At 44.7% G+C, this 19,511-nt stretch overlaps 1 pseudogene; it reads right to left on the reverse strand.

The window, feature by feature from the left end:
- Nucleotides 1-6,799: 6,799 nt before the first annotated feature.
- Nucleotides 6,800-7,888, reverse strand: LOC124678043 (annotated as a pseudogene).
- Nucleotides 7,889-19,511: the final 11,623 nt, after the last annotated feature.

A 19,511-nucleotide genomic window follows, 5' to 3' on the forward strand; every position in this document is an offset into this window, starting at 1 on the left:
CCAGAACGAGAGGAGAGGGACTGGGCTGGCCCAACTAGCGCTGCCCACGCCGCGGGTCAGCTGACAGGTGAGGGGCCACCCGTCAGTGGCTTTACTTCACCGAAGCAGTACCTGGCAACGTCGACCGTTGGATTAGGAAGTGATCGCACGGCCGTGGTTCGTCGTTGTCGACGGGGGAGGGGAGCTTGCTGCGCCGGCGAGGTAGGGGGTCGGAGGGCGCTGTAGGTCGCCGGCGGTCGAGGGAGAGGGGCGAGGCGACGTTGTCGATGGTGTAGAGGCCCCTGGTGTAGCGGCGGAGCTCGGGGCTGCTCCAACTGATGGCGATGGTCTGCGGGCTCCGGCGGAGATGATCTTGCGATTCCGGCGGTGGAGGCAGTAATTGGACGAGCTACGGTGGTGAGGAGGGTCAGTGGTGAGAGGGGAGTCGAGTGGTGTGAAGATAGCGTGCTGGGATTGGCTCTATTTATAGGGTCGCGATGTGTCGCGAGGTGCTGAGAGGGGTCGCTCATGGCGCCGGCGTTTGGGGCGATGAAGGGGCAAGCTAAGGGGCGCATCGTGTAGGCGACTGCTAGACGGAGCTAGCGCGCGTGATGACACGTCAAATGATGGTCTGTGGCGCGCTAGCGATGGTGGCGTCCTTGCAGTACCGTGGCGGAAGGTTCTGATCATGGCGTCGTCTACGGCGCGGGCGACGGCCAATGGCGGTGTCTGGCGAGGTGAGGGAAGGGTGTTGAGTGTGCACGCGCAAGTGGATGGGAAGGGAAGGACGACAGCGTTCGAGTGCGCGACGTACTGGCGTGTTCCAGAGCGCGATCACCACGCCGACTGGCATGTACTGGCATGCTTTGGGCGTGCCAGTTTTGGCCAATGCCGTGGCTTGGCGTTGCTGGGGCGTGCACCGTCGGTGTCCTTGAGTTGCAGAGATGCTCCAGGACAAGGAGAAAGGTTGAGAGGAGGGCCAGAGAGAGTTGGGCCAGAGGTGGCCGGGTGTGCTTGACATGGTGGTTTTCTCCATACTTTTCCACTCTACCAAGCCATAGCATGTACCAAGCTTAATGCAGGGGAGGTACCAGGGTGTGATGATCACAAGATTAAAGTGGTGGAGGCAAAAATCCAGTGGATATAAGCATGTAACACAAAATCCAGATTGTGCACACAAGGTGCTCGACACAATGGCCGCATGAATTTTTTTTGTGGAATTTTGGGAATCTTTTTGGTGAATCTCATTCTTATATTTAATGTGATGGAAAGGTGGTGTTGGTGTTCATTTTGGTGAAGTTTTGCAACAATTCAAAAAGGGATCATCTTCACATAGTTTCAAAGTCCCTACTTGTCAAATCTCTACTGGTCAACCTGGTCAACATCAGTACTAATGGTCAACATGAAAGTTGTTCACCATCACTTGGTCTTGGATGACATGGCTTTGGTTGACCAAGGTTGGTTGAAGAATCAGAAGATAAATGGATGCAAAGTGGTGAAGAAAATAAAAAAGGGGACATATGACCATTATCATATGTGAATTGAATTTGAGATTTCCTTTGATTTGATTCTTGTTTCTTTGATGCAATTATGTTTGTTTATCATATATAAACATTTTACAAGCAAGAGATCAAGCAATGGTGGCCTTTGGTGAAGATTTGTAATTTGGCATAATGTGTATGTGAGTGAAATTGGGATTTTCTCCCTATTTAATTTCTCTTCATTTAATTTGACTTTGGTTGACTCTAAGGTGATTCTTATTGGTTTAGAAACATTTCCAAACCATTGAATCCATTTAAAAAGGTCTTGTTCAAAGATTTGCAAAAATGGCCATAACACACAAAAGATGGTGTGTCAAATTTTATTATTTTTGTAAGTGGTTCCCCTTGATCTACTTGGGCATGGGTTAGGGTCAATTTAGCATTAGATTAGGTTTAGAGAAGGTTTTACATCATTTGGTTAAGGTTTAAAGTCATAGGGCAAGATTTGGTGAAATGGCTATGTGCCACATATGCCTCTATGCATATGTTGCATTTGAATTTTAATTTGACTTGGCTTGACCCAAATGGTGTTGTTGAGTGTTGAAATGGTATATAGGGGTGATCCAACCATTCACAACAAGTCCTAGGGTCCAGCTTCTCAAATTCACAAATTTGTTATTTTACTCACCTATGCCTCTATGGCATTTTTAGTTTCTTTTTATTTTTCTTTGGAAACAACTTGAATTAGGTTTGATAAGTACTAGATGAGGTGTATAATGGTTTTCCAAACCACTAAACAAAGTAGAGGAGTTTAGGGTAAAGATTTATAAAAATAGCCATAGGCACATAGGCCTTTTTCTTATTTAACTTCCTTTTATTTTATTTTAACTTGGATGATGAAAAGAGGGGTGGGGTTTAGGGTTTAAGATTATTTCAAAAATTAATAACAAGCAATCATGGCAGTAGCACAAGAATTAAGCAAGATCACTATGTATCAAACTTGATTTAATAAAAAAATTTGTTGGTTCCAAAATTTGGAACCAGGGAAATTTATTTATTTTGTTTTTGAATTTCTGGGATGTTACAACACTCGCGTTCTCAATCGCTCGCCCCCAACCCTAACCCTAACTAGGGTTTTGAGGTGGTAGTGTTCCTTCAGCTTCTTCTTCCTCCTCGAGGTTTCTCTCCTTGGACGTCCTCGTCGTCGTTTGGTTGCGGCTGGTGGCTATCCATTGTGTTGCGTCGGCTGGTTGCCGCCATGTCCTTGGTCGACGACATCCTCGACCGCTCTTCCTGGTACACCGCTTACCTCTCCCTCTCTATCTCTCTTCCTGACGAGGGATTAACTCGTCAATGCCTACGGATTGTAGACTTAGGGTTTCATAAGAAGTGGAGGGCAAGTAGATCTCGAAAGTTTCAGCCGACAAAGGTGCTCGACTAAAGGTTACCGTGGTTCTGTTAACAAAGATTCGATCCCTCGTTTCTCCCTCGGCTCTCCTTTATATAGGAGGTGGAGCCGAGGCTTTTCGTGATGTACAAGTTACAAACTACCCGATACATATCGGGCCTTTCCTATTTTGATACAACATTCCTACAACAACTCTACTTTTCCTTATCCGAAGATCTCTGGGCTTCTGGGCCTCCAAAGCTTCGGGTCTGTGGGCTTCACGTCCTCTCCATATAACCTGGGTACTTTATTCGGCATACCTATGTAACTTCCTGCTCGATCTCGCTCTAGCTGTTGCTCGATCTATCTCTCTCTAGTTCATCTCCTTCGGCAGAAGTGATGCCATGTTGATCTGTTGTGCTGCCATGTTTATAAGCTTGTGTTGCTCATGTTAATCTCTACGTGGATTGCTCAAAATTACTCCATGTAGATCCTTGTACTAGTTCATCCATTTGATGAACTAATCATCTCCTTAGGTGGCTTTGTATGTTGATTTCTCACTTTTACTGAAGTGCATTTTTCCAGTTTTGACAGTTAACTTGTATTCATGTAAATGCTTCTATGCTTAGTGGTATTAGCTTCGTATTCTCAAGATGTTGTCCATGATACTTCAATGATTCCCTTGATTCGGGTCAATTAATTGTGTTAATACATATCTGCTCATTGGTAGTGATGAATCAATGATTAATTCCGTGAACTTTTGTCTAGCTTTCCTTTCCATGAGAATATCATTCTGAATGTGCATGCCTTGGAAAACAAGGTGTAGCTTTACTATCCTCAACACTTCCTATTGCTTGAGCTTGCTTAGCCCACTGTTAATTTCCCTTGTTACCTTTTTTTGTGCCACTCAGGTGTTTTCACTAGGTGTGATTACTTGTAAGAAAATATTAACAACTTTGTGATGCCTCATCAAATGAGTTACACGGTTTTGTTTGTTTATGTTGATAATAAAAGTTCACTTCTGATTTATTAGATGATAGTCTTGGCTATCTTGATCTTGTGCCCAACCCTATTTAGATATGGTGCTTACTTGCTAGTGTTGCCTTTAAACAGTGTGCTTCAAGCTCTTAGGATTATTTGAATATATGCGCGGTGATTACTTTTACTTGCCTAGATTAGCCCTTGATTCTTTTGATCAAATGATGTTAAACAAATACCTTTCCACCCACTAGTGAGGGTTGGAGAAGTGGCATGGCTCTATTTACTGGTGTATGAACCATTTGATCATCATCAGTGCCATGATCTAACTTGGGTTGAGTTCAACCTAGAGAAGCACAAATCTTTGTGGCTCTGGTAAACCTGCTTCTTGTGGATAGTCAGCTCGTCCTAGCATGCTATTACTATGTAACGATAGTGGCTTGTGGTTGGTCTGGTGTTTGGGAAGTATTCTCTAGATTCATAGGTATGTTCTTGTGTTCTTGAATGATTTAAGAATATGTCTGTTCCTTGCTTGTCAAAGATGGATAGAATGTTTTTGGTTGGACTCTTGGTCGTCTGCCTCTATTTTTAACCTCATGAGCTGATGTCTTGGGCTTGAGACCTCAATGCATGCATTTGATGACTGAGTTGCTTCCTTGCCTTGTTCAACACCCCTTGTAGATGAGCTCGACCGTTTACGTGACTTGCACTCTTGTCTATTTTGGGTTTCATTCAAGATATTTGTTTGTTACGGCTATCAACTTGATGGTCATTTACTTTAACTGAAGCTTTTATCTTCCTTGACGGTTACTGATAATGTCCTAGTCTATTGTTGCTTTCCTAGTTGATTAATTGAGAATTAATGATCTTAACTGCTAGTGTCAAGATGTTTTCCATTTCTCTGTTTGCTCTTTGTTGGCATTCAAACGATCTTGGCATATCTTTATTGATTTTGTCTGTCAGGTTCTCTACTTATCCTCATAGTTCAGTAAAGTTGAATTTGAATCTGTATTATGTTAATGTTGCTAATCTTTTGTCAAGGTTCACTTACTTGGTCACCTTGGTTCACTATATTATCCTTTTTATTTGCCCTTCTTTTCCCAGCATAGATTATAGGATTATTCCTAGAATCTAACTATCAAGATCATACATTGAACTGCATCACCATTAATGTGCTCGCAACATTTTAATTAACCCTAACCCCTCTCTTCTAATTTTTTTATGTGTGTGCAGGTGATGAAGCATAGCATCTCCAATGAAGATGTTGTGTAGGTTTAGTTTAGGTTTTACTTCCTTGTTTCAAATTTGTAAAGATTCAATGTTGTAATCTTCTTTTTATTCAAATCTATGTAAAGACACTGTATTGTGTCCATTATCGGTGAATATGTGTTTTCTCTATTGCATAAGTTCTTCACTTTGAAATCTGAGTTATAGAATTCAAATTTTAATACAAGATTCAAATTCTAGTTTTGAATTCAAATGAATCCTTGTTTTATCTTTTCCATGTTTTTTTCCTTTTCTGCTAAATATCAATAAATATTATCTCTATACCACACATGGTTATGATTAAAACCCTAGTTCATCAAAACTATGTCATGATCTCGATCACTTTGTGTTTTAAATAGAAGCGAAAAAATTCCTCGCCTTTTAAGATGAATGCACAATTCCTAAAACTACCATTGTGTGTCCTAGAAACCTGGGGTGTTACAATAAAGGTGTGCAAAAACTAAAACCGCTCAAACCATGAAATTCCTTAGTTCATTTTCTGACACTTCCAACCTAGACTCTAGAGCTAGTACACAATTTTGAACTAGCGAAAACCGGCCAAACGAGCCAAACAGTATTGAGAACAATACTGAAGATATTCTCCAGAAAATATCCCATGTAGTAATATGGTGATGTTTCTAAGATGCCCCTACGTACCTCGACCGGGGGATGTATATTTCAAATTTGGCAGAGTAATAATCCAACACTCGAGAATATGAACAAATAGAGCGGCTAGCTGTCGAGACTACGATCCCGGCACCCGATTCAGATCAACATATCGATGTACTGTATGTGTTTGGTTAGTATAGTGTGGTTCTATTATGACGATACAACAGAACAGTAGTTCAGCTCCTTAGCAGTGCCAAACATATACTACCTCCATTCGAAAAATCAAGGCCTATAAGGTTTTCTAAAAGTCAAAATAATTTAACGTTTAACTAACTTACAGAAAAAAAATCAACATCAATAATACAAAATTGGTACTCCACATCATGCAATATACTTTCACATCACGTCTGCTTTTTTTTCCAACAGGGGATCAAATTTCATTATCGGCGAGATAACGAAACCATGTTCAGGTAGTTTACATAAAGCATAAAAACAGAAGGGAAAGTGCCGCCCTACTGCTAACGTTCAAACGAACAGCAACCAAACTAACACTAAGAAGTATTATTATAGGGCACGTGGAACTGAAATCCCACCGAGATCAAGCCACCAGCAAAAGGATCACCAGACATCAAGACAGTATGAAACATGCAACATCTAAATGGATCCCAAAAGCAATTCCCCCAACGCATTTCTCAGGCAATATCTCCAACATCTATGTCATCCTCAGGCTTCTTATCTTCCAGGCGAAGACTAGGATTTGGGCCAGAATTCCCAATTTTAGCATCCCCTCCCGTCGACGCTAGCCGCATGAGGTTATCTGCACCAGCCCGGACATCTGCAGCGTCCTTCTCCCCATGGAACCCTGCCCAATATTTCATAAACACGACAACATAAGTAATTAGTTTACAGGGGGAGTTAATCAACTTATTTTCGAAGCATGCTCTATTCCTCAATTTCAACAAATTGTTGCCAGGCCAGCAATCTGCGTGTTGCGGCTGACAGGAACGAAATGCGGGAAATCACATCACGTCTGCTAGGTCATGTAAATGTCGATTGCTTATTCTGTAAGTTTGGTTAAACTTTACACTGTTTGAATTATATGCCTTTTTTTTTGGAATGGAGGTACATAGAACACAAAGTGGACCACTCGAATTTATGAATTACATATCCAATTTCAGCTCATGTTCTCTCTCCGCCTGGCATTGCTACACCACGAACCGAATTTTTCAGATGGGCTTGAAGTTTCTGTAGGAGATGACCGCGTAAAACGGATCGGAGTTCGCCTGCCCGAACAACCTCATCAGGGCTTCCAGCGGCGACGAGCCCGACTTCCCATCCGAGGGGGGCAGCCTCCTGACCACCTCCGGCTGCGTGAACCCTTCGACGCACTGGAAGTACTGCGTCACGAGTTGGACGCGGCTGTAGGCGGACCCCTCCCGCCACGCGCCGATCGCCTTCTCGTAGAACATCCGGTTGCTGAAGCTCACGATGCATACTCCTCCCGGCTTCAGCACCCGGTAGATCTCCGCGAAAACCTTCCAAGAAAATCATGCAAAATTGTACCAACTGTGTCTGTGTGGTCGAGGGAAGAAGAAGATAAGAACACGATGGATGGGGCGAGAGGCGTACTTTTTCAGGCGACTGCAGGTACTGGACGCTGACGGTGCAGAGCACGGCGTCGAAGGAGGCGGACTCCAGCTCGAGCCGCTGCTCCTTGTTGAGGTCGTTGACGAAGAAGTAGTCCAGGCGCGGGTTCTTGGCCAGCTCCTGCGCGTTGAGCCCGTGGCCGACGACGCGGCGGAACCGGACCTCGGGGGCAGGTGGCTGACCCAGGAGCTCATGAGGTCTAGCACGTCCGACTCCGGCGGCAGCCGCTCGCGGTAGAGGTCGGTGAGCGTGGCGAGGAAGCCGTCGTCCACGTGTTTGACGAGCCGCGGGAAGGCGTAGAAGTCACGGTCGGAGCGCGGGTCCAGCTTCGCGCGGCCCTCGGGCTGGAGCACCTGGCGCCGGATGCTCCCGGCGGAGGAGGCCGAAGACGGTGTGCTGCCGGAGCATCGTGGCGGAGGGGGCAAGTGCGGCCGCGTACGCGGCGACGGACGCAGCGTTGGCGGCGGAGCGCAGAGCATATTGTTGCTGCTTCTCTGTTCCCGTGGAGACTGGAGACTCACTCGTTAATTGGTTGGCGTGGCGTTCGGTATGTTGAGTAGCTACCTATAGTCTGCTAGTGTGGTTCAGTGGTTGTTCACTTCTACCTCTTGTGAAGCGAAATGCTTTGCAAACTGGGACGCACCACGCATCGTATGTGTTTTTTTCTCTTTTTAAACAAGAAAGATTTTGATCTCTGAATGAACAAGCAACATCTGCTTGAGCCTTGAGAGCTAGCCAAGCATCTGAAACAGAAAGCACTATCCTGAATCTTGTTTATCTGCGAGGTCATCCTCATGTGTTTCAAGGCCGGGCCGTTAAAATTTGGGGCCTTGTGCAAAATACAAAAATGGGCCCTATCTCACTTGAAAATCATGCCTATTAATAAACAATTAAATGTTTATACATATTAGATGGATGTTTAAATTTAAAAACTATTGCGTGTGAGATTCCAAACATGTGGTAAAATTATGTTTAAGTAAAAAAAGAAGCATGTAATTTAAAAACAACCGGACCAGCGGTACGACCGAAAATAAACTACTACCTCGACACTTATTATGAATTGGAGGAAGTGCATCTAATAGTTTTGATACTTTTGACACGTATGAATTTAAAAAGAACTAGAAAAATAGTTTTAAAATCTCAAAGTGTAATGTAGAGCAGTCCCAAAAAAGTGTGTGTACATGAGAGAAATCTTTTGGGTTTCATCTCCATAAGAGTGGATGGATTTTTTACGTTGGCTCGGTAAGCCTATCACAACCCCCCTCCTATCTCTGAAGCCATCAGAGCGGGGGCACCACCGAGCAGCCGCATCGGCCATTTCGAGCCCGGCGCGGCGTTTGTCCTCCTACCCACCGCGCGCGGAGCCAAGAGCCCAGATCCCCACCGCCCCCTTCACCAGTGTGTCGGGCTTAGCCCAGCGGCGCCTCCTGGAGCGATGGGAGGAGAAGAATGGAGGGGGGAGCGGTGGCAGCCTAGGGTTTCGCCCCCTCGGTCGCTAGGAGGGGGCGATGCGTGGGGAGCAGAGCGTTTTTTCGGTTCTCAGGTTTCGCTTAGGTAGCTGGAACGTAGGGTCCCTAACAGGTAAGCTTCGGGAGCTAGTTGATACAGCGGTGAGGAGAGGTGTTGATATCCTTTGCGTCCAGGAGACCAAGTGGAGGAGACAGAAGGCAAAGGAAGTAGAGGATACCGGCTTCAAGTTGTGGTATACGGGAACGGCTCCAAACAGAAATGGAGTAGGCATCTTGGTCAACAAGAGCCTCAAATTTGGAGTGGTAGACGTCAAGAGATGTGGGGACCGGATTGTCCTGGTCAAGCTGGTAGTTGGGGACTTAGTTCTCAATGTTATTAGCGCTTATGCCCCGCAAATAGGCCACAATGAAAACACCAAGAGGGAGTTCCGGGAAGGCCTAGAGGACTTGGTTAGGGGTGTACCCAGTGGCGAAAATCTCTTCATAGGAGGAGACCTTAATGGCCACATGAGTACATCTAACATAGGTTTTAAAGGATATCAAGAAGGGGAGGATGTCCTAAGCTTTTCTTTAGCCTACGACATAATCGTAGCTAACACCCTCTTTAAATAGTAGTGGCCACCACAGTAGCCAGATTGACTTCATCCTCTCAAGGAGAGAAGACATGAGTGCGTGCCTAGATTGTAAGGTGATATCTGGAGAGAGTGTTGTCCATCAGCATAAGCTTGTGGTGGCTGACTTCCGCTTTCGACTTCGTGTCTAGCGGGATAAGCGTGTGAAATTCGCTAGAACGAAGTGGTGGAAGCTCAAGGGGAAGGTAGCTCAGACGTTCAAGGAGAGGGTCATTAAGGAGGGCCCTTGGGAGGAAGGAGGTGATGCGGACAACATGTGGATGAAGATGACGACATGTATTCATAAGGTGGCCTTAGAGGACTTTGGAGTGTCCAGGGGAAGTAGAAGCGAAGTTATGGATACCTGGTGGTGGAACACTGATGTCCAGAAGGCTATTAAGGAGAAGAAAGATTATTTCAGACGCCTGTACCTGGATAGGAGTGCAGACAACATGAAGAAGTACATGATGGCAAAGAAGGCCGCAAAGCGAACTGTGAGTGAAGCAAGGGGTCAGGCGTATGAGGACCTCTACCAGCGGTTAGCCACGAAGGAAGGCGAAAAGGACATCTATAGGATGGCCAAGATCCGAGAGAGGAAGACGAGGGATGTTGACCAAGTCAAATGCATCAAGGACTGAGCAGATCAGCTCGTGGTGAAGGATAAGAAGATTAAGCATAGATGGCGGGAGTACTTCGACAGGGTATTCAATGGGGAGACTGAGAGCTCTACCATTAAACTAGACAACTCCTTTAATGATACCAGTAGGCATTTTGTGCGGCGAATCCAGGAGTCTGAGGTCAAGGAGGCGTTGACAAGGATGAAGGGAGGCAAGGCAATGTGACCTGATTGTATCCCCATTGAGGTGTGGAGACGCCTCGGAGAGATAGCGATAGTATGGCTAACTAATCTCTTCAACTTCATTTTTCGGACAAACAAGATGCCAGAAGAATGGAGACGCGGTATATTAGTACCAATCTTTAAGAACAAAGGGGATGTTCAGAGTTGTACTAACTACCGTGGAATTAAGCTTATGAGCCATACAATGAAGCTTTGGGAGAGAGTCATTGAGCACCGTTTAAGACGAATGACAAGTGTGACCAAAAATCAGTTTGGCTTCATGCCTGGGAGGTCGACTATGGAAGCCATCTTCTTGGCACGACAACTCATGGAGAGATACAAGGAGCAAAAGAAGGACCTACATATGGTGTTCACAGACTTGGAGAAGGCCTGTGATAAGATACCACAACACGTCATGTGGTGAGCCTTGGAGAAACACAAAGTCCCAGCAAAGTACATTACCCTCATCAAGGACATGTACGATAATGTTGTGACAAGTGTTCGAACAAGAGATGGCGATACTGATGACTTTCCAATTAAAATAGGACTACACCAAGGTTCAACTTTGAGCCCTTATCTATTTGATTTGGTGATGGATGAGGTCACAAGGGATATACAAGGAGATATCCCATGGTGTATGCTCTTTGCGGATGATGTGGTCCTAATCGATGATAGTCGAACGGGGGTCAATAGGAAGTTAGAACTATGGAGAAAAACCTTGGAATCGAAAGGTTTTAAACTTAGTAGAACTAAAACTGAGTACATGATGTGAGGTTTTAGTAGTACTACTAGGCACGAGGAGGAGGAGGAGGTTAGCATGGATGGGCTGGTGGTGCCTCAGAAGGATACCTTTCGATACGTGGGGTCAATCCTGCACAAGAATGGCGATAATGATGAAGATGTGAACCACCGGATCAAAGCTAAATGGATGAAGTGGCGCCAAGCTTATAGCATTCTTTGTGATAAGAGAGTGCCACAAAAGCTAAAAGAAAAGTTCTATAGGACGGCGGTTCGGCCCAAAATGTTGTATGGCGCTGAGTGTTGGCTGACTAAAAGGGGGCATGTTCAACAATTAGGTGTGGCGGAGATGCGCATGTTGAGATGGAGGTGTGGCCACACGAGGAAGGACTGAGTCCGGAATGATGATATACAAGATAGAGTTGGGGTAGCACCGATTGCAGAGAACCTTGTCCAACATCATCTAAAATGGTTTGGGCATATTCAGCGCAGGCTTCCAGAAGCTCCGGTGCATAGTGGACTGCTAAAGCTTGTTGATAATGTCAAGAGAGGATGGGGTAGATCAAACTTGACATGATAGGAGTCCGTAAAGAGAAATTTGAAGGACTGGAGTATCACCAAAGAACTAGCCATGGAAAGAGCCGCGTGGAAGCTTGCTATCCACGTGCCAGAACCATAAGTTGGTTATGAGATCTTATGGGTTTCACCTCTAGCCTACCCCAACTTGTTTGTGAATAAAGGCTTTGTTGTTGTTTGTTTGTTGTTGATGATATGTCACTGCGATTTGTAGTATAGTCATCGATCAAAGTAGGATTTTTTTTAGGAAAAAGAATATGAGCAACTAGGGAAAAATTGGGAAAAGAATGCGAGCAACTACCTACGAACCGATCTCGCAACCTCAAAGTCAAGCATATGTAAGTGACATGGACAAGTACCAGTAGGCCTGAAGTAAGTTTATGTCTAAAATAAGAAGACAAACATATATAGCACAAACACATAAATTTTGGGCCCTAAAATTTTGGGTCCCTGTGCGTGCCGCACGGGCTGCACACCTGTTGGCCCGGGCCTGATGTGTTTGTCCCTCAACATACGGTATAGCAATATAGTGTCAGCTGCTCTTCCTCTACCAGCTGGATCTCCGTCACAACCCTCTAAGGGTCTCTTGATCGACCTCTACACGCACTACCACGAAAACCACCGTTCCTACCATGCCAGGTCTCCCAGCCTACTTTCAGCCAGTCTCCCCACTAGAGCTTTGCTTTGTTATGTTCACCAGTACCAGTGAGTATGTCCGATATAGCCACATGCTCTACAAAACCTTGGGATCCTCTTGAATTTCGCATGATAGAATTATCGCTTACCTCCTCTAACGATTGTGACGAACAAATCAAGTAACTTTGTGACATCAATCTTCACGCGAGCCCTAACAAAATTGTTGATTCCACTAAACTCTGTTTCCACTTCCATCACGTGCCATACCTTCTGAAAGGACACGGATGCCGCCTAAAGTAGGGGGTGAAAGGCGATTTAAAACTTTTACGATAATGGCCTAAACAAAAGCAGAATAAACTGGCGTTTAATTTGTCAAGCACAAAATCTATATAACTAAGGTTCACCTATGGGCACCAATAACTTATGGTAAGCAAAACAAGCAACTAAGTGTTAGCAAGATATATAACTTCAAGAACAAAGACTATCACAAAGTAACATGCATAAGTAAATAGTTCGGGTATATAAATAGTTACTTTACTTATTTAATTTATTTTGCTTTAGTTACTACTTTATATTACTTTTACTTACACGAAACCTTGTTGAAAGAACATCTCTCATATTATGTTTTGTGTGTTTGATGTCAATGTATGTGATACACTAATGTTTGTTTAAGTGGTACAGGGATTTTATAGATACATTTTTATATGTGTTGGATGTGGTCAGTTCTGTCAAAAAGATGCAGCAAAAGAGATCATCAGGCCAGATAATCCGGGCCGGATATTTCCAAAATATCCGGCCCCAGATTTTCGGCTAAGGACTTGAGGATTTGCAGCTCAGTATGCCTCTGGATAGAGGCCGGATATTTGGCCGGATATTGTCCTGGTTTTGTCCCAGGGCCGGATTATCCGGGTCGGACATTTCGGAAATATCCGGCCCCCTCGAAAATGGCTAAGGACCTGAAGAAAAGCAAGTCTGGTGTGTGGCCGGATATTTGGCCGGACATTGTCCCGGTTTTGTACCTAAGGCCGGATTATCCGGGGGGGGGGGGGCGGATTATCCGGCCCCTACTTAGGCCGGAATATCCGGGCCCCCGGAAGCCGCAACGGCTGGATTTTGGGGAGGGGTATTTATACCCCTCTTCTTCTTCCTTCCTCCTTTGCTCAATCATTGCAAGAAAAATCTGACAAGCTTCACCACCATTAGAGCCACCTCAAGAACACAAGATTTGCAAGATCTCCTTCCTCCCCCAACCAAAGCTCTTGATCTTTGGAGATTCGAAGGAGAAGCCACCGATCTACATCCTCACCGAAGCGATTTACATTTCCCCCTCATTTGTTTGAGGGCCCCCTTGCTAGTGTTCCTCTTTGGATCCCTAGTTGATTTGTGTTGATGTATTGTTGTTGATTGTTGTGTTGTTACCGATTTGGGAGCCTCCAATTAGGTTGTGGATGTGTGCCCCAAGAACCTTGTAAAGGCCCGGTTTCCGCCTCGAGGAAATCCCTTAGTGGAAGTGGGCTAGGCCTTCGTGGCGTTGCTCAAAGGAGATCTGAGTGAAGCCTTCGTGGCTGTTGGTTTGGCTTGCATAGCAACCACACTCCTCCAAACGTAGACGTACCTTCTTGCAAAGGAAGGGAACTACGGGAATCATCTCCGTGTCATCGCGTGCTCCACTCTCGATTACCTCTATCCAATTCTATCTCCTATATATTGCGTAGCTATATCTTGCTTAGTTGATAACCTTGTCATATAGGTAAATTCACTTAGTTGCATATCTAGAGAATTTACCTTTGTGTCAAGCCTAAATTGAAAAAGAACTAAAAATTGGTTAGCACCTATTCACCCCCCTCTAGGTGCGGCATACGATCCTTACAATTGGTATCAGAGCCTCGGCTCTTATTTCGGGCTTAACCGCCTAAGAGTATGCCGGAGGATGAACAATCGGAGGGGGCCGCAAAGCCGGTTTCCATGGATGATCTCAAGTCGGTGGAAACATCCTTGAGATCCTCCATGCAAACCCAAATGCAAATTCAAATGGAAGCATTGATGAAAATGCTTAACGACCGCCTTCCCGCGGCTCCCCCCATCATCCCCACCGAAGAGGAAATTGTCAAGGGTGCGTCTGAAGGGGGAGGTGCTTCGACATCACCCTCCTCTATCAATCCCTTGAATGGTGACAACTTAGCCACTATCAAACCCCCCACTACCTCTCCCATGGGAACTAGTGGAGGTGATAGCTACAATCGAGTGGCTCCGCCTTTCCTATCTCCCGATATCCCGGTTCCCCATCCTCATTTGAACATTCGGGGAGACCCACCTAAGTTTAATATGAAATATTACGATACATGGCAATTTGAGTTTCATTCTCATGTTTGTAGTGCCTCCAATGAACTTTGGAGAATCATCGAGGAGGGCTTCAAGCCCTACAACCCCAACAAGTTGACTAGAAGAGAAGCGGTTGATAGTCAACTCAATGTCACGGCCTTGCACATGATCCAAACTAGTGTGGGGACAAAGGATTTGTCTAAGGTTCGGAACTTCACCACCGCCAAGGAAGCTTGGGATGGTTTGGCCGCTAGTTGCATTGGAAGTGAAAGCACGAGAAGAAACAAGTACAATGCTCTTCGGAATAAAGCCGAAGGATTCATGAGGCTACCGGATGAAGATCATGAAGACATGTATGCAAGACTCGTCACCGTTGCCGATGCTTTCCGGATTGTGGGTGCCACCCACATCAATGACTCTTGGATCAAGGATAAGTACATTGATTGCATGATGCCGTTTGAACCCATTGATGTCAAGACTCTTGTTGGGAGAGAATGCTATTCCTCTCTCACGTCTCAACAAGCCGTGCACGAGATGCAAGCCCTCAAGGTGCTCGAACAAAACTCCCATGATTCTCGAAATCGTGCCATTGGTATGTCAAAAGGGAACAATCTTGCCTTGACGGTCAACTCCGTAGAAGAAGTGATCCCACAAGAACAATATAGGGCATCTTGGAGTATGACCTATCCGGAAGATTCGAAATGCCACTATCATGATCACATGGCCTTCCATGCAAAGTCCTTTTGGGTTGATCCCTCCAAGGCCAAGGAAGACAACATCAAGAGAAACAACAAAAATGGGTTCACTACCTTTGGTCCAAAAACAAGATCATGCTACAACTGTGATGACAAGCGCCATTTCATCGCCGAATGCCCCTATGAGAATAGGGAGAACCATAATGGAAGGCTCATTCCCAAGGACAAGAGCAAAGAATCAAAGGGCAAATATTCAAAAGCCCCAAACAAGAAATTCTACAACAACAAGACCAAGAAGGGCAAGAGGCCCCCAAGAGTTGTGCTAGTGACTAGGGAAGAATATTCCTCCGATGAAGTTGAAAGCTCTAGTGATGATGAAGAAGAAGAAAGCTCAAAGGAAGTGGCCGCCATTGTCACTACCAACATTCCCTCTTCATCTCTCTTTGAATCCCCCAATGAGAATCCTCATATCAAGAATGCACATTGCTTCATGACAAGGTCCTCCTTGGACACATCTATTGTGCTATCAACTCAAGAAGAATATACCTCCGGAGATGATGATGTTGATGATGAAGAAGATGCAACCTCTAATGGATTGGTCGCTCTTGCCTCCCTCTCCACTAACTCTTCATCACCAAGTGAATCCCCCAATGAGGTCATTCATGTGGAGGAAGAAAGTTGTCTCATGGCTAAATCCTCCGAGGTATCATCTCCTAGCCCCTCTATGCCTAACATATCAAGTGATCTAGGGGTTGATGATGCTAGTCTAGAAGTGAAACAAGAAATGCTAGAGTTTGATGAATTCATTTTTAACCTACAAGGTAACACTAAAAAGCATGTTTCACATCTCATGGCTCGTTTAGCTCAACAAAATGATACTCTTGATAAAAAAGGTCAAATAGAGAGAGAAGACTCTCTTGAAATCCATGCTCTTAAAAATGCTCTTGAGGAAAGTCAAGACACTATAGCTTCTCTTGAGGAGAGGCTAGAAAATCTTGAAGAGCCTCAAGATAAAATTAACAAACTCACTAAAGCTAGAGATCTTGCTAGGGCTAAGACTAAAGTGCTTAAAAAGGAAATGGCCCAATTTGGTGTTGATCATGAGAAACTTGTGAAGGATCTAGATGAACTAGACAAATCCCACAAAGCTTTGAAGAGTGAATACACTCTTCTATCCAAGTCAAATGAGCAACTTCAAATTAGGCTTGCTTCATATGATATGCCTAGTTCCTCTACCCCTTCATGTGATCATCCAAATATTATTGAGGAAAATGCTAGGTTGAAGGATAAACTTGCTAAGGCCTCCTCTCCCCAAAGTAAACTTTCTTTGGATGATCTTTTGAGTAAGCAAAGATCTAACAATGGGAAGGAGGGCCTAGGTTATAATGCCAAGGCAAAGAAGGCAAACAAGCAAAAGGCCAAGCCCGCACAAGAGAAGAAGAAAGCTATCTCCAATGGTGAAGCCCCTAAGGGCAACACCATTAATGATGATGATGCGGGAAATGCTAACCCTCACTATGTTCTATTTAAAGATTATTATGGTGATGTTTATGCTAAATATGTTGGCCCATATGATGGTTATGTTGCTTGGTCTATTTGGGTCCCAAAGACCCTTGTTGCTAACAAAAGAGGACCCATTGAGAAATGGGTACCTAAATCCAAGAATTGATCTCATGCAGGACTATGCCGCCGGAGGTTCAAAATGGGTACTTGATAGTGGATGTACAAGTCATATGACCGGCGGCAAGAACCTCGTCAAGGAGTTGAGGCCCAACATAAACAATATCACCGTCTCCTTTGGCGGTAATTCTACATCCGAGGTATTGGTTTTTGGCAAGGTTGTGGTCGCACACAACATAACACTTGTGGATGTCATGCTTGTCAAAACCCTTGGTTACAATTTGCTTTCCGTTTCCGCCCTTGGCAAGATGGGTTTCGCCGTCTTTATTGATAATGATATTGTGGTCCTCTTGTGGAGCAAGACTCTAAAAGTCGCTTTCGTTGGGTATCGCGAACATAACTTGTATGTGGTGGAGTTTTCGGGGACCACCACTTCAAGTGCGATGTGCCTATTTGGAAAGGCGGATGTGGGTTGGTTGTGGCATCGCCGCTTAGCCCATGTCAACATGAGAACTTTGCAAAGTCTTCACAAGGGGAACCATATTGTGGGACTAATGGAAAATGTTTCTTTTGCCAAAGATCGTGTTTGTAGGGCTTGTGTTGAAGGCAAAATGCATGACTCTCCGCATCCAAACAAGACTATCATCTCTTCCAAGAGGATCTTGCAGCTCCTTCATGTGGATCTCTTTGGTCCCGTTACTCATGCAAGTCTTGGTGCGAAGAAACATTGCTTGGTGATTGTTGATGATTACTCAAGATACACTTGGGTCTACTTTCTCAAGACGAAAGATGAGACTCAACAAATATTCATTGACTTTGCTACCGAGGTGCAACGCCAACACAACCTCCTCATTATGGCAATAAGAAGTGACAACGGCTCCGAGTTCAAGAACTATACACTCAATGATTTTCTTAGTGATGAGGGGATTCGTCATCAATATTCCGCTGCTTACACCCCTCAACAAAATGGTGTTGCGGAGAGGAAGAACCGGACTCTTATGGATATGGCAAGATCTATGATGGCGGAATATAAATCCCGCTATAACTTTTGGGCCGAAGCCATCTCCACCGCTTGCCACTCTTCTAACCGGCTCTATCTCCGCAAGGGATTGAACAAGACTCCATATGAAATACTCACCAGCAGCAAGCCTAATATCTCATACTTCAAGGTGTTCGGTTGTAAGTGTTTCTACAAAATCAAAGGAGTTCGTTTGTCTAAATTTGCTCCTAAAGCTTTGGAGGGTATATTTGTTGGTTACGGTGCCGAATCTCACACTTATAGAGTCTTTGATGTATCCTCCGAGATTATCATTGAACCTTGTAGTGTGAAGTTCGAAGAAAATGATGGCTCCCAAGTGGGGCAAGTTGATGTTTGTGCAGGTGATGAAATACCTCAAGATGCCATAGTAAGAATGGGTGTGGGATTTTTCCGCCCCATTGAGGGACACGGTGTGGCGTCTCGGGAAGAACTATGCTCTACCACGGTGGAGCCCTCATCTTCTCAACATCAACAAACCCCATCTCTTGAAGCTAATGATGCACCAACCCAAGAACAAGAAGGAAACCCTCCCTCTCATGTACAAGATCAAGGACAAGATCAATCAAGGATTCATGATGGCTCCGATGAGTTTCCATTCGATGTTTGCACTTCACCAAATATTGTCCAAGATCAAGCACATGAGGTTGAGCATTCTCAAGAAATTGAGGAAGCTCCAATTGAAGGTCAAGACGGGGACCCAAATGATCAAGTTGATCAAGTGACACCTCCAAGGCCTAAAAGAACCAAGGAGGAGATCGAGGCCCGTCGTCTAGCAAGAAGAGATAGGACCCTTGAAATTCGTGGACACACTCATGACAAGGTCCTTGGTGATGTTCGAGCAAAGGTCTCCACAAGAAGGAAATTGGCTAACTTTAGCAATCATCATGCTTATATCTCCGTTGTGGAACCCAAGAAAGTATTTGAAGCCCTTGAAGATTCGGATTGGGTGGAAGCCATGCACGAGGAACTCAACAACTTCAAGCGCAACAAAGTGTGGACCTTAGTAGAGAAGCCAAAGGAGTGCCGCAACGTTATAGGCACTAAATGGATATTCAAGAACAAGCAAGATGAGTTTGGAAATATTGTGAGGAACAAGGCAAGATTGGTGGCTCAAGGTTTCTCTCAAGTTGAAGGAATTGACTTTGGAGAGACCTATGCTCCCGTGGCTCGCCTTGAGTCCATCCGTATCCTTCTTGCTTATGCATCACATCATAACTTTAAGTTACAACAAATGGATGTGAAAAGTGCATTTCTTAATGGTCCTTTGCATGAAGAGGTTTATGTTAAGCAACCCTCGGGGTTTGAGGATCTCAACTTTCCTAACCATGTCTACAAGCTTGATAAAGCACTTTATGGTCTCAAACAAGCTCCTAGAGCTTGGTACGAGCACCTTAAAGAATTGTTGGTAGACCGTGGGTTTGATGTTGGGCTAATCGATCCCACTCTTTTTACTAAGAGGGTTAATGGGGAGCTTTTCGTTTGCCAATTATATGTTGATGATATTATCTTTGGCTCTATTAACCAAGCTTTCAATGATGAATTTTCAAAGCTTATGACCGATAGGTTTGAGATGTCTATGATGGGAGAGATGAAGTTCTTCCTTGGCTTTGAGATCAAGCA

Source organism: Lolium rigidum, chromosome 7 (genome assembly GCF_022539505.1).
Source record: "Lolium rigidum isolate FL_2022 chromosome 7, APGP_CSIRO_Lrig_0.1, whole genome shotgun sequence".
NCBI lineage: Eukaryota > Viridiplantae > Streptophyta > Magnoliopsida > Poales > Poaceae > Lolium > Lolium rigidum.